This window comes from Nannospalax galili, unplaced genomic scaffold (assembly GCF_000622305.1).
Source record: "Nannospalax galili isolate Female #2095 unplaced genomic scaffold, S.galili_v1.0 scaffold311, whole genome shotgun sequence".
Classification (NCBI taxonomy): Eukaryota; Metazoa; Chordata; class Mammalia; order Rodentia; family Spalacidae; genus Nannospalax; species Nannospalax galili.
Genome location: NW_008330298.1, coordinates 921883 through 938270, shown reverse-complemented (window position 1 = coordinate 938270; position 16388 = coordinate 921883). Strand labels below are relative to the sequence as shown.

The 16388-nt window shown below is 36.7% G+C and overlaps 1 pseudogene; it reads right to left on the bottom strand.

Annotated features, from left to right (window-relative positions):
• Positions 1-13623: 13623 nt before the first annotated feature.
• LOC103743002 lies at positions 13624-15856 on the bottom strand (annotated as a pseudogene).
• Between the last annotated feature and the right edge of the window lie 532 nt (positions 15857-16388).

Below are 16388 nucleotides of genomic sequence, written 5' to 3'. Positions count from 1 at the left end.
TTTTCTACTTGTGCTTTATAATCACATTTAATTCCATTTACTAAAATTAGCAAAATGAAGAAAAATTATACCTACATACCTATCATCCAAACAAAATTAATGATTTTTCACTAGGCATTACCTAATAATTACTTCTCATAATATATTCTTTTTTACAATAGCTTATTTATTGAGAATTTCATACATGCATAAAGGGTGTTTTGATTAAACCCGTGCCCATTCCCTCCCCTCCAACTCCTCCCATATCTCCCCATTACTTATTTCTGATAACTTTATGTACTCTTTCTTCTTCTTTGATTATTTTATTTTTTTTATGGGGCTTTTGGCTATGATAACATTTCCCCCTCTGAAGAAGTAACCCTAAAATCTTTTAAGGATTAGATAAAAACTCCCAAATAATTTCGACATTTCTGGCCTTTGGAACGGAGTAGGTTGCTAACAGGCCAAAGGAAATTGTGAGTTTTAGCCAAGAAACTGGTTACTTTTCTTTGGGGTCTTTTTACCCTAACTGCCTAGCCAATTCCTACCTCCTATTCTTATCACACTATCCTCTGAAGAGGTTACCCAAATTGCCAATATGGAATAGGGATGCAGACAGCCCTGGCTTCTTCCATGCTGAACAGGGAAGCAGAGTGAGGCAAATAGAGTACTCCTTCAACATGGCCATCTAAAAGACTCCCAAATTGCATAACTCTTATCTGTAGGGAGAAAAGAATGTCCTTGACTGGTGAATAGGGGCTGTGAAGGAGAAGTAAAGGCAAGAGTAGTTAGAATTTTAAATTCTAGACAAGGAACCAGAGTAAAGTCAGAACAGGGCAAATTTCAAGTGTTCATATCCGAGTCCATTGGGATTTCTTGACAAGAGGTGCCAAAAGCAACCTTCTATTGGGTTCCTCCTCATTTTTCTTTTGTCTGCCAAGGCTGAACTTGAGAGAGATGGACTCAGGATTTGTTTTCAAGCACTTTGGTAGCTGTTGTAATGGCTAGAATCAGTGTCAGTTCCCTTGCAATGGCTTCTAGACATGGGGAGAAAACAAATTTAGTCATCATTCTGGAACAGTAGTGGGTTTTCTCTTTTAGCTACAGAGGGGCACTATGGTTTTGCAGACCAAGATTTGAAGTCTTACATCTAAGCAGCACTCTCTGTTTAGAAACAAAATCATCAAAGTTATTTAGAGAAATAATTCTCTAAATAACATTTTATATGTGCTTAAGTCTAATATCTGGAAAGTGTAATCCCTTGAACTCTTAAAGAAATATGCAAATTGATTTAATCTTTGGTTATACTTTCCTTTTGGGTGTTTAAGACAATACAGTTGACCCAAATAAAAAAATTTATTTTTACTCTTCAGGTCATTTGAAGATCTGTTCCTTAGGGGTCACATGGGCTTTGGAGGAGTCCTGGTTCTTTTCTTTTACCAGTTCCATCTTTGTGAAGAGTAGTCAAAGGTCCTGCTTGACCGTAGCTGGTGTCCCTTGGGAGCATGGAGGAAATGTTTCCTGAGTTGACCCTCTTCTTTGTAGACTGGACACTGGTTCAAGTCCATCTAGTGAGGTCTCCATGGCCTCCCTGAACAAGAGCACAGATGATTCACCAGGTACAGGACATTGTGAGAGGTGCTCCATAGTCCCCTGGAACTTAGTCGACATTGGAGGGCAAGGAGCAAAAACTATCCTTTAAGTCCCATAGACAAGATTAGTATAGGCCTCAAAGTATGGCTGTTAAACCTCCAAGAAGGTTAGTTCTACCAGTCTGGTACTTTTAATTACCATGTGCTATGTAGATAAAGCTTGGGCAAAGACCAATTGTTCTCAGATAAACCTTGACTAGACATGTATTTCTTGATCTGCTATGTATAATTTGTCAGTAGGATGTAGAAGTAATATGGTTAGATTATGTGTATATTATTTTTGTCTCATCCTTTATATATCATAACAAATCATAACACAGACATTCATCACTTGCATAGGTTTTCTCCTTTTATTCTGTCTGTTTTAGAAAATATCTCCATTCCCATATCCTTTTAACATCTTTTACATTCTCATTTTCTTTTTTAATAATTATGATACATAATAACATTAACAAATGCAATTTCCATCTTTTGTGAAAATTATTTTCCTGGGGATACTAAGCAATGTTTATTCCTTTCTAAGGGTCTAGTGTCAAACCAATGTTTTCTTAAAGTTTTGCTGGGGAATGCATGAATTTACTAAACTTATTTATAGAAATACCTGAGGGGTTGCTGAGGTGTATGAGTGACCTAAGTGTATGCACACTGAAAATCCTTTATCCAATATGGATCAAGCCTTTTCCTCCTAGCCTTCCCCAGATTGTATAATTTAGTCATCCCCAAATCCAGGAGACTATATGTGATTAGGGCCAAATTCCATACAGTTGGCTGTGAAGAGTGGCTGGATTCTCTGATGAGGGTCCAATGACCCTGCTTTCCTGTCCTTTAATGAAGGAGCACAACCACCAACAAGCCAAATTGTGATGATGTTTAGAAAGACAGTGCAGCTGAAGTCATGACAATGGTAGTTATTTCACACAGAAGAGACTGCTGCACAGCATCATCTAATTAAAAGAATATGGAATTTAGAAGGATTTGGTGCTAGGATTCACAAATGAGGGAGAATATAGGTCTTTTTTTTTGAGTCTGTGTTACTTCAGTTAGCATAACAGTTTCTAGATCCATCCAGTTACCTGCAAATTTCATCACTTCATCTTTCTTTACTGTTGAATAGAACTCTATTCTGTAAATGTACCACATTCTTGTTAACTACTCCTCAGTTGAGGGGGACCTAAGTTGTTTCCATGTCTTAGTTATTGCGAAAAGAGCAGCAACAAACATGGTTGTACAATTGTTTCTAAGATAGGATGATTCCTTTGGGTATATGCCAAGGAGTGGTATAACTGGGTCATATGGTAGGCTCATTTTTAGTTTTTAAAAGTTCTCCACACTGTTTTCCATAGGGGTTTCACGAGTTTGTAATCCCATCAGCAGTGAATGAGCATTCCCTTTATCTACATCCTCGCCAACATTTGGCATCATTTGTTCTTTTGATCCTAGCCAGTCTGATTGGGATGAGGTAAAACCTTAGGGTGATTTTAATTTGCGTTTCTCTAGTTACTAATGATGATGAACACTTTTTATGATGTTTCTTAGTCATCTTTATTTCTTTCTTTCAGAACTCTCTGTTTAGATCATTAGCCCACATTTTAATTGGGTAATTTTCTTTCTCACTTCTTTGTTTTTTGAGTTCCTTTTATATTCTGGATATTAAACCTCTGTCAGATGTGTCACTTGTGAAGATTTTTTTCCCACTCTGTGGGTGTTCTCTTTACTTTTTTGATTGTTTCTTTTGCTGTACAGAAGCTTTTAAGTTTAAAGTGGTCCCAATTGTTGATTGTTGATTTTAATTCCTGAACAACTTCTGTCTGATTTAGAAAATCCATTCCTACACTATATCTTGTAGGTTACTGCCAATATTTTCTAGTAGTTTCAGGATCTCCAGTTTCATATTGAGGTCTTTGATCCACTTAGAGTTGACTTTTGTGCAAGGTGAAAGTTAAGGATCTAGTTTCATTCTTCTACAGGTGGAAATCCAGTTTTGTCAGCACCAATTGTTGAAGATGCTGTCTTTCATCCATTTTGTGTTTTTGTCACCTTTGTCAAATATCAGGAGGCTGAAATTGCATGTACTCAGGTTTGGGTCTTCAATGATGTTCATTGATCCATGTGTCTATTTTTGTGCCAGTATCACACTGTTTTATGACTCTAGCTCTGTAGTATACTTTGAGATCTGGTATAGTAATCCCGCCCCCCCCCTCAGCATTGCTCTTTGTGCTCAGGGATGCATTGGCTATCTGGGGTCTTTTGTGCTTCGATATGAACTTAAGGAAGGTTTTCTCTAATTCTGTGAAGTATGTTATGGGGATTTTGATTGGGATTTCATTGAATCTATATATTGCTTTTGATAGGACGGTCATTTTCACAATATTAATTCTTCCAATTCATGAGCATGGGAGGTCTTTCCATCTCCTGGTATCTTCCTCAATCTCTTTCTTTAATAATTTTAAAATTTTTTATTGTAGAAGTCTTTACTGTCTTTGGTCATGTTTATTCCAATATATATATTTTTTGAAGCTATTGTGAATGGGAGCATTTCCTTGTACTCTTTCCCCATTTGCTTGTTTTTGGTATATAGAAAGGCTACCGATTTTTGTAGATTGAATTTATAACCTGCTACTATAATGAAAGTGTTGATCAGATCTAGGAGTTTTCTGGTGTAACATTTTGGATCTCTAAATTATAGTATCATATGGTCTGCAAAAAGTGATAGTTTGACCTCTTCTTTTTCAATTAGTACTCCTTTAATTTCCTTCTCTTGCCTTATTGCTCTAGCGAGAGTCTCAAGCACTCTTGAAAAGGAGTAGAGACAGTGAACATCTTTGTCTGGTTCCCAATTTTAATGTGAATGCTTCCAGTTTTTCTCCATTTAGAATGATGTTGGCTGTGGGTTTGTTGTATATTGCTTTATATGTTGAAGTATGTTCCCTTCAGTCCAATTCCCTCTAGGACTTTGAACACAAATGCATGTTGAATTTTGTTGAAGATCTTCTCTACATCTATTGAGATGACCATGTGATTCTTGTCTTTGAGTCTATGATTGATGACCTTTATTGACTTTCGTATATTGAACCATCCCTGCATCTCTGGAATAAAGCCTACTTGATCATGGTGAATGAAGTTTTTGTTGTACATCTGTATGTGGTTTGATAGTGCTTTCTTGAGAATTTTTGCATCTTTATTCATTAAGGATATGTGTATAGATTTTTTTTCTTGGCTGTGTTTTTACCTGGTTTGGGTATTAGAGTGATGCTGGCTTAATAGAAGGAATTTGGGAATTCTCCCTCTGTTTCTATCATTTTGAATAATTTAAGTATTGGTTGGAGGTCTTCTTTAAATGTCTGGTAGAATTCTCCTGTAAATTCATCTGGGACTAGGCTTTTTTTAAATCAGGAGGCTTTGTATTACTGCATCAATTTCCTTATATATTATGGGTCAGTTTAAACTGTTGATCTCTTCTTGGATTAACTTTGGTGGTTCCCGTGATTTTTGAAATCTACACATTTCTTTTAGATTTTCAAATGTAGTAGAGAACAGGTTTTTAAAATATTCCCTTATAATGTTCTGGATCTCTTGGGTATCTGTTGTGATGTTTCCCCTTTTAGCTCTGATTTCATTGAGTTGGATTTGCTCTTTATTTCTTTTGGCTGACTGGGCTAAGGGTCTGTCTAACTTGTTTAGCTTTTCAAAGAACCAGCTCTTAGATTCATTGATTCTTTGTATTGTTTTCTTGTTTCTATTTCATTAATTTTAGTTTTTATTTTTGTTATTTCTTCCCTTCTGCTGGCTTTGAGTTTCATTTGGTCCTGCCTTTCCAGTGTCTTGAGTTGCAGTGTTAGGTCATTTATTTGACTCTTTCTAAAATTTTGATGTAGGGACTTAGAGCTATAAAGTTCCCTCTTAGAACTGCTTTTAAAGTGTCCCAGAGGTTGTTCTGTGTTGTATTCTCCTTTTCCTTGAATTCCAGGAATTCTTTTATTTATTTTTTAATTTTTCCTTTGACACACTCATTGTTTAGGAGTGTATTGTTTAATCATCATGAGTTTGTGTAGTGACTAGGGCTTCTTCCCGTGTTGATTGCGAGCTTTATTGCATTGTGGTCTGATAGAATACATGGACTTATTTCAAAATTTTTTGTATTTGTTGAAGTTTTTTGTGCCACAGCATGTGGTCAATTTTTTAAAAAGTTCCATGGGGTACTGAGTAGAAAGTGTATTCTTTGGTGCTTGGGGGTAATATTCAGAAGATGTCTGTTAGGTCCATTTCATGTATGGTATCATTTAATTCATATATCTCTCTGTTTATTCTTTGTCCAGTTGATCTGTTTAATGGGGATGGGGGCATTGAAGTCCCCTACTATTAATGAGTTGGGGTTAATATGTGTCTTAAAGCCCTGTACTATTGTTTTTATGAATCTGGGTGCACCAGGGTTTGGTGCATATATATTGAGGATTGTAATATCTTCTTGGTTAATTGTTCCTTTGATCAGAATGAAGTGACACTCCTTATCTCCTCATTAGTTTTACTTTGAAGTCTATATTGTTCGATATTAGAATTGCAACTCCTGCTTGTTTCTTAGTGCCATTTTCTTGGAATATTCTTTTCTATTCTTTTACTTTAAGGTAGTGCCTGTCCTTGAAGATGAGATGGGTTTCTTGCAGACAGCAAAAAGATGAATTTTGATTCTTAATCCTTTCATTTACCATGTGTCTTCTGACTGGGGACTTCAGTCCATTGATAGTTAAAGTTATTATTGAAAGATGTGTGCTGGTTGCCATAGTTTGATTTCTGTTTGCATTCTTTATCTAATTTGTTGTTTCCTCTGTTATTTCTTTATTTATTTTCTTTCATTGTCCCTGGGGTGTAGTTGTTCCTTCATCTATTTGTATTGCTCAAGTATTCTTTGAAGACCTGGCTTCATGGACATATATTCTTTCAGGCTCTTCATGTCATGGGAGATTTTTCTTTCCCCCTCAAGTATAATAGACATTCTTGCTGGGTAAAGTATTGAGGGCTGGCATCTATTGTCATTTAGAACTGGAAATACCTTGGTTTAGGCTCTTCTGGCTTTCATAGTTTGCATTGATAAGTCAGTTCTAATTTTGATAGGGTTTCCTTTATATGTAACTTGTTTTTATTTTGCTGCTTTCAATATTCTGTCTTTGTTCTGTACATTTAATGTCTTTACTGTGATATTCCATGGGAAGTTTCTTTTCTGGTCCTGTCTATTTGGTGTTCTGTGTGCTTCTTGTATTTGTATGGGGATGTCTTTCCTTAATTTTAGGAAATTCTCTTCTACAATCCTGTTTAAGATCTGTTAAATACCATTATCCTGAATTTCTTCTTCCTCTATGCCTATGATGTGTAGATTTGGTCTTTTCATGGTGTCTCACATCTCTTGCATATTCCATTCTTGGGTTTTTTTTTTTTTTTAATTCCAAATCTTTGCTTGAGTGGTCCAATTCTTCAACTTTATCCTCCAGTGTCGAGATTCTGTTTTCCCTTCCATTCATTCTAGCAGTGAGGCTTTCCTGTGTTTTTTCAAGTTGACTTATTGAGTTTTTCATGTCATTCTTCATTTCTGCCTGAGTTTCCTTCGGTGTTTCTACCTCTTTAGTGAATTCATTCAGACGTTCATCCCTGTCTTCTTTTAGTTCTTTGATTTGTTTGTGTGTTCTTTAAATTTGTTGAATTCCTTGATTATGTTTATGATTGTTCTTTTGAATTCTGTGCCCTGGGTTATTTCTAGGGGGTTCTCCTTGTAGAATGTTTTGGATTTCCATTTTATTATTCTGTCATTGTGATTTTGTCATGTGAATTTCTTTGGTTGTTTGTGATTCTGGTATGAAAATTAAGTTGAAGTTTGCTTCTGTTTGTATTATTGATTTGTCTTGGTCATTTTCTTTTCCTTTTTTAATTTTTTTTACAAAAACTTTATTGAGGATTTCATACATGCATATAAGGTGTTTTGATCAAATCTATGCCTATTCCCTCCCCTCAAACATTCCCCCCTCTGAAGAAGTAACCCTAAAATCTTTTAAGGATTAGATACAAGCTCCCAAATACTTTTGACATTTTTGGCCTTTGGAACAGAGTATGTTGCTAACAGGCACAGGGGCATTTTGACTTTTAGCCAAGAAACTGGCTACATTTTTTTGGGGGGGGTCTTCTTACCCTAACTGCCCAGACAGTTCCTACTTCCTATTCTTATCATGCCTTCCTCTTAAGGGGTTACCCAATGAATAACTCTTGTCTCTAAAGGGAGAAGAAAGTCCTTGAATCATGAATAGGAGATTTGAAGGAGAAGTAAAGGCAAGAGTAATTAGCATTACAAGTTCTAGACAGGGCACTAGAAAAAAGTCAGAACAGGGCAATTTTCAAATGTTCACGTGAGAGTCCACTGGAGTTTCTTGACACAGGCTTCCAAAAGCATCCCTCTAGTGGGTTCTTCCTCATTTTTCTTTTGTCTTTGATGCCTTGGTCATTTTCTTATTGGTTATGTAAAGCTGGTTGGTCCAGATCTCAGGTTCTCTTAGGTTTTATTTTGGAGGAAACTGATGGCTTCAGATCAGCTACTCAGGAGCTCCCACAGAAGCCCAAGTCAGGTTCTGGTCAGGTACACTCAGTCTTCCTTCTAAGGATTGGACCCCTACTAGAATGTTCCATAAGGGAGGGGCAATTTTGGGATTCTCATGTGGTCTGCTGATTTCTTAGCCCCTATGCCAGAGGGAGGCCAGAACAGGCATTATTTGGTTTTGCTGAGATCTCAGTACCTACCACAGAGAATAGAGTTCAGAGCAGGAACTCTTAGGCTGTCTGCTAAGGTTTCAGCCTTATCCTACCAAAGGGCAGAGGTCTGCCCTGGGTCTGTGGGAGGGGTCTCATGTAATCCCACTTAGGGTGTTAGGTATGGTGTGATTTGGGCAAGCTCACATGTAGGCAGGATCTAGGTTCTCTCAGGTATTCCCCTGAGTTCTCAGTCCCTATGCCAGAGGGAGGCCTGAACAAGCACTCTCTGCTGGTTTGCTCTGAGCTCAGCCTATAGGATGGAGGTTGGATCAGGCACTCTCAGGCTGTCTGCTAAGGTCTCAGCCTTTCTTTTTTTTTTTTTTTTACTCATTGCTTTATTGTCTTCTTTTCTTCCTTGTTTATAATATCAGCTACAGATTTCAGGCAACATTAAATGACAGGATTGAAACAAATAATATTCTTCCACTCCTGATTTAACAGGAATGCTTCTAAAATTCTGCCTATATGACCTTAGGACATTATTTTTTGGATGGCTCCTTGACTTTCGGGTAAAAATGTGCATGAACCCTTTGATACATGTTTCAAAGGTAATGGAGAAGAGTTAGATATGAAATTCTGTGAGTTCTAAGTATGTAAATATATTTAAAATGTGAGATTTGTTGAGGTTTGAGGGGAATTTAAGTATACACATAGAAATTAATGGAGGATTACAAGGTTTAGATACTGCAACTGTTAGCTATGTTTACCATACTTTATTGTTAAACTTTCCCACACTAATGTTATACTTTCAGTATTTATTTAGATTGTATTATTGTTTATTATTTTTCTTCTTTATTGTAAATTAAAACAAATTCTGGAATAAAGAAAACATTTTGACAAATAATTGCAAAGTCAACACCAATGAAAGCACCACGCAGGTGAAGAAATAAAACATTTCTAGCATCTATAAGCCATTCATGTGCCCTGACTACTGCTTGTCTCTTCCACCATCAGAGATCAACTCTTGTAATTTTTGTAGTGACAGTTTCCTTGCTTATCTTTGTAGTTTGATTTCCTATGTAAGTATCCTCAAGTAATATTCATTTAGTCAAATATACAGCATGCTTACAGCCTGAAAAAATTATAACACTCATGATAATTAACATGTATCACCCTAAAATCCCTGATAACTTTTTTTTGTGATAACTCACCATCATCATTCCATAGTCTTCCCTCCCACTATTTGCCTCCATCACTAAAGATTAGTTTTATTTATTCTTAGAAATTTATGTAAGTGCATTAATACATTATCAGCTATTTTCTTGGGTCTGCCTTCTTTTATTTAGCATAATTATTTAGCATAATCATCTTATGATTATTCTGCTGTAGCATGTGCACATTTCTTTTACCTTAATATTTTATTTATTTATTTATTTATTTATTTATTTATTTATTTATTGGACTTTTTTTTTGAGACAGGGTCTCCCTGTAGCCCCAGCTGTCCTGGAACTCACTATGTAGAACAGGCTGGCCTTGAACTCACAGAGATCTACCAGCCTCTGCCTCCTGAGTACTGAGATTAAAGGTGTGCACCACCATGCCTGGCTTTACCTTAATATTTTAAAATATTTTACTATAAATATTTATCTGTGTGTGCATGTATGTGTATGTGTGAGTGCATATATGTGAGCAAATTCTCATGCCCACCACAGCATGGTTGCAGAGGCCACAGGATAAGTTGCCAGAGTCAGTTTTTCTTTCCATATAGGTCTCTGGGATTAAATTCATGTTATCAAGCTCTGCAGCAAGCTCTTGCACCCACCGAACCATCTTGTTTGCCCTCTTTATTTCCCAGTAGTATTTCATGATATGGTAGTTTATATTACACATATCTCTTCTTTGTTCATGGGTGTTTAGGTTGTTGCTAATTTAGGTTCCTACAAATTAAGCTCCTATGAATATTCATGTAGCATTCTTGTGCGGACATATGATCCTCTGTTTTGCATAAATATCTAGAAATAAAATGAATATATGATGTGTAATATGCATGTTTAAGCCTTTAGAAAGCTATCAAACTATTTTCTTGCAAATACTGCATGACAGTTTTTATTCCTTTATATTTCTCCAACAATTAAGACTATAAGCTTAATTGTGACCCCTTCCCAACATTCATATATTGAGTTCCTAAAACAAAATGTGGAATATATAATATGACTGTCTGAGGACAGGATCATTAGAAGGTAATTAAAACTATATGAAGTTATGAGTATTGCACTGCCAGAAGACAGTACATTAGCCCCCGAGAAGAAATAACATTTTTCCTGGATAGCCTTCTTTTTGCTCTCCCCTCCCCTTTCTCTCTCTCACTCTTTCTTTACTCATTTATCCCATTCCTTGTCTTTCTCTCCTTCTATCCTTTCCTCCTGCTTTCAGCCCTCCTCCATGGACGGACAATGAGAAAGCAGTCATTTTCAAGTTAGGAAAAGAGCCACAGTAGATCAAAACCCTGCTGCAATTTGACCCTTTACTATCCCACTACTAGAGCTATGAAGAAATAAATTTCTGATATTTAAGCAACCCGGGTAATTATTGTGGCAGCCCAAGCTGACTAATACCATAAGTATGGTTAATTATTTTGATTTAAGTCAATCTAGTTGGTGTGAAGTGGTATCTCATATATTTTTGATTTTCATTTACCTAGTGATAATAGAATTAAATATATTTTCATGTCCTTATTTTTCCTGTGAATATCTTATATGGAGAAGACTATGCTCAAACATTTAGTTATTTGTGAGCCATAGAGTTTGTTTTCTTATTACTTAATTATGAATATTTTAATGCACTCTGGGTATACACACTTAATTAGATGTACTATGTGAACACAAAATTTTTCTAAATCTGCTCAGTCCCACAATGTACTTTTTCAAAAGTACTGATTTTCTTAAAACAATTTAGTTCTGAATCCCATTTTTCTTAATACGTAAAAGTATTATCTTTTCCCCTTAAGTAGTGATCACTGACATTCAAGCCTCCATACATTTTTTATTAGTTCATTGAGAATTTCATGCAGTGTATTTTGGTCATATTCACTTACCACTCCCCAACTCCTCCCAGATCTCAACCCCATCCCTACCCACACAATATTGTTCCCTCTTTTCATTTAAAAAAAAAATTAAGTCTTATTTGTGCTCTTCCTAAATCTTGGGTATGTGGCATGTAATCAACTCACCAGGGGCCACACCCTTAAAAAACAACTCTCCCTTAAGGAAAGCTCTCCCTCAGCAGCTATTAATCATCAATAGCTCCTCAGTGAGGGGTGAGAGTTCATGCCTAACTCACCTCTCCATGCTGGGATTATATCTGGCTTGAGTTTAAGCAGGTCTTATGAATGCTGTCACAGCTGCTGTGAGTTCATACGAGCATGTACTTTTTTCAGTTTTAACTGTTACATTTTATTATTTTGCAATGTATTTCAAAAATGTCATTATAGTTGTCTTAATTGCTCCATATGATCTGGAATAAAAGAATACTTAGAACACACAAACATCAAGTTGACATACGTATTTGTACTGAACCATTACTGTAAAGGGGTTATGGTTTTTTTTTAATAAGATGTGTGATAACATAAAATAAAATAAACATCTGTTAAAACAGAAAGTAAACTTTGTTTAATGGCTATAGAAATGATGTGGTTTTGTTTTCTTTATTCAGTACTCTGGGTTCTGGGAGCAAGTAGCAGTATGCATTAAAACACTGTGCCCTGAAAACCTAGATTTTCTGCTTGTGCACATCACTTGAAACAGAGTCCAGACAAATGAAAAAAATTGTTCTTATGTTTTCACTACTTCTCCCTCCAAAAAGCCACAAACTTAATGAACTCAAATCCCTTCTTGGTGATGGTATTTTACAATTATTTTTCTTCAGTAACACTGAATGCTTTGAATTTATTCTAAAAGAGAATCAACTAAAATGCAAAGAAACCCATGTTTATATTACATAAGATTTAGCTGGGCTTCAAAAAAGAAAATATTAGTTGTCACATATTTTAGAGCTTTAAGATAACAATACATGCATGTAATTAATTCTTCAAATATGTATGTAAATATCTTACCTTCACTAAAATTATTTTTTTCTCATGAGATATGAGAAGTAAGATTAAGGGGCCAATGCTGGCTTTACTTCTTTATGAGTATTATTTAGGGTCTTTATTCATTCAGTGTGACTGCAGCATTCTCATAATAACCACACAGAAGTCAGTAATAGAACACTTACTGAATAGGCTTCTGCCAGACAGCTCATGTTTGAAGCTAGTCTCTACCAAAGTAGCATTATGGCATTATAGGCATTGAATTTTGTTTTCTAGTTTCAAGGTTGTCAGTTCTGTACTACTATTATTTTTCTCTAGCGGGACAGAATGTCATCACAGGATAAGTTAGGCCGAGAGACCACTTGCAGCTGCTCATGGGAACATGGTAGACCAGTTCTCAGGAGCTGATATAAATCAAAGTGAACAGTAGTCAACTACAGCCATATTTGGTCACATTGAAATATTTCCAAAAACACTTTGCTACTATATGTTTCCTTCTTTTTAAGTGATTTTATGTTAACCTTATTAAAATTATAGCAAATAAGATTGTACATATTTTTATAAAGTAATATTTTTAAGGGACTTCTATGTTCAAATGGATATATTTCAATTTGAAAAATATCAATACTAATGTCCTTTCTATAAACATGGTTGGCAAAACAAAAAAGGCATAGAAGGCAGCTAATAAAATGCTTCAGTTTTTAGTGGTGTTCCAAAGCACGTGTCATTTATTGTTCATGAAGAAAAGCTGACAAAAATATTCAGCAATTCATGCACAAATTCGGCTATGCACAGCTTCTCTTTTGAAAGATCCTGTGGTTTGAGGAGGAGAGACATTTTCCTAAATCATGTGCTTCATGTAAAATAGACAATAAAGCTACGTATTCATTTGCTTTTAACTGTGGACCTATAGTTTTAGAAAACATGAGGCAGTTTAGCAAAGGAAAACAATATCAAAATACTCCATAAACAAATTCCACCTGTAGCCTCTGTACTGTTTACCAATCAGTGAGATAAAATATCCAATAAAATGTAAAATGTAGCATATGCAATCATGTAATCTAGAAACTTTTCATTATAACTTATTTCAAATTGCACTTGACAGTTCACCACAACAGTGGAAACCTGGCCTCTTGTTTGTTTTTACAGTCCTTGAGCCCCAAACCGAAGTTTAAGTCACCAGTAAAAGGATCTGGATAAAAAATTTGCAGCTGTGCTCAGCCAGCTAGCTCCACCCTCTGGGTGTGAGCCAACCCCGACACTGCTTTGACCTGTTTCTTTGTGGGACACTCAGAAGCTCTTTGTTTTCTTCTACTTCCACAGGAGGATCTTTGATCTAGCATCTCTTCCCCGCCTTCACTTTTCACAACTTGCTGAGCTTTCATGACCTTGGTTGATGCTATTGCTGTTGCCAAATCTTTGTTTTCAAATCTGAATGGATTTACACCATGCATCTTTGAAGTCATTTGAAAAATAAAGCTAATAACACCTAGAATTTTTAAATTATTTATTATTATTTTATATGGATGAGTGTATTGCCTGCATGCATATAAGTACACCTGAGTCATGCAAAAGAGATGAATCCCCTAGAACTAGAGTTACTGATGGTTGTTAACTACCATGTGTGCTGGGAATCTAACCCAGGTCCTTTGCTAGAGCAGCCAGTACTCTTAATGACTGAGCCATCGCTCCAGGCCAACACCTTTAATTTTTAGCAAATCCTCTTCACATAGATTTCTCCAAGATATATGAAGACCATTTATGTGCAAAACGACTGTAGTTCCCAGAAAAAAAACAAAAAACAAAAAACAAAAAACTTCTCTTTCCTGGGATGTGAATTCATTTCATTAAAAATATCACCATCAGCCATACTGTAGGACTAAAGGATGCCATACTTTTCAGAGCCCAGATGTATTATTGCTCCTGGAGTCTTCTGTATAACATTTTGCAATGTTAGCGTTATATCAAGTCTCCTTCCATTGTTTCTCTGTTCAGAGAAGAGTCTGCCAAGTATCGCAAAGCAAGCAAAGCAGAGTGAACAAGGAAGTTGAGACGGTCCATAAATACAATAAGGCCAGGCAGATATCCTTGATCCTAGACAACGGCTCTTCTACTTAATGGATCTGTTGCTAAATCCCAAAGCTGGGTAAATACCGGTCTTCATTCATGGTGGTAGAGGAAGAATTTGTTTTCTATGTCATACACATGAATAAAATCTTCTTAAATTCCTTCAGAGCTCTGGGCATCTCATCCCTGGCCTGTCACAGCACCAGAGCCACACCCATGCAGCGGATAACCTTGTGAGCTGTGACTTCGCCAAATCTGCCTGACTCAAGGAGCCTCAGAGCCCAGGTACCGGCTGCAGAGGCTCTGCAGACTCCCTGCACTTACGTTTTATTATTGCCATATAGACCTCTTTCCTTGTAGCACCCAGTTTGAGCACCTGAAGATTTAGATGTTTTAAATTTATCATTTTCAGATTTTTTTCATTGCTTATACTACTGGAAACTTCACCTGTTTTCTTGCAAAACTTAGCTAAATTTATATAAAAGAATTGTTAATACATTTCATTCAGCATTTCTAGGATTTACTGAGGTACCGTTCTGGCAGTGGAACCAGCCATAGCCACAAATGATTAGAAATGGAATGGTATACCAATCTTTTCACAATACAATAGCTTCTACTCTAGCATTTTTAAAAAATTTTAGAAATGTTTAAATGATTCTAAATTCTTGGACTTGGGACTTTGGACTTGATAGAAGAGGTGTGTCTTAGTTTGCTTCTTCGTTGCTGTGACAAAACACTCTGACCATTACCAACTTGGGGAAGAAAACGTTTATTTATCTTACATCTCCCGGGTCACAGTTCATCAGGGAGCCCAAGGTAGGAACCTGGAGGCAGGAGCTAGAGCACAGGCCATGGAGGAATGCTGCTTACTGGGTTGCTCCCCTGTCCCCTGCTCAGTCTACTTTCTTATGCAACACAGACCCACCTGCCCAGGGGTGGCACCACCAACAGTGGGCTGGGCCCTCCCACATCACTCAACAATGAAGAAGGTGCCCCATAGACATGGCCACAGGCCAGTCCAATGAACACAGTTCCCCAAGTGAGGCTCCCTCAACCCAGGTGTGTCAAGTTGACACTAAAGCTATCCAGCACAAGGTGATACAAAACAACACAGGACTGTGAAATGAAAACAAAGAAATAACTAAGCCCACATATCTATCACCAGAATTATCACAAAAGCTTTTTCTAACTGGACTCCTAAGTTTTGTCCTTGTTACCTATAATCTATTACCCAAATATTTAAATTTTAAATCAAACTGTGTCATGCCTCTGTTAAATTATTCAATGTTTTCTTACCTTCGTTTAACAAAAAGACAAAGTCCTGACAATGTCTAGGGTCCATTACATGATCTTACCCTTGTCATCATTCTTAACTCATGCTCTACTATTCTTTACTCTCTCCTTTCATGTTATCTGTTTTGAATTCCTTGAAATTCTTGGACAAACCAAGCAGGTGTCAAGAGCACTTGCATTTTCTCTTCTGTGTAGGAATCATTTTCCCTCATCATTGCATAGGATTAGCTATTCAGTCATTCTCCAATAATGCTCAGTCTAGGGTCAGCCTGCCACTCATTTCTCTACTCCCCTCTGGTCCCTTTTTTAATTGAGCTGGCATGATTCCTGTGTTCAGTGTCACCATTGTCACAAGTTCACATGTGCAAGTTTCCAGTGTCCTGAAAGCCTCTGCTTCCCTGTGGACATGAACCAGCCCTGGCTCTTACAGTCTTTCCACCCCCTCTTCTGTAATGGTCCCTGAGGCATGGGTGGGTGAGTTTCAATATTGGAGTTCCCTCCAAGGATCCACACTCTGCAGTCTCTTGTTCTTTAAAACTTGGACAGTTGTGGCCTTCCGTGTACATAGCACTCTGTTGTAT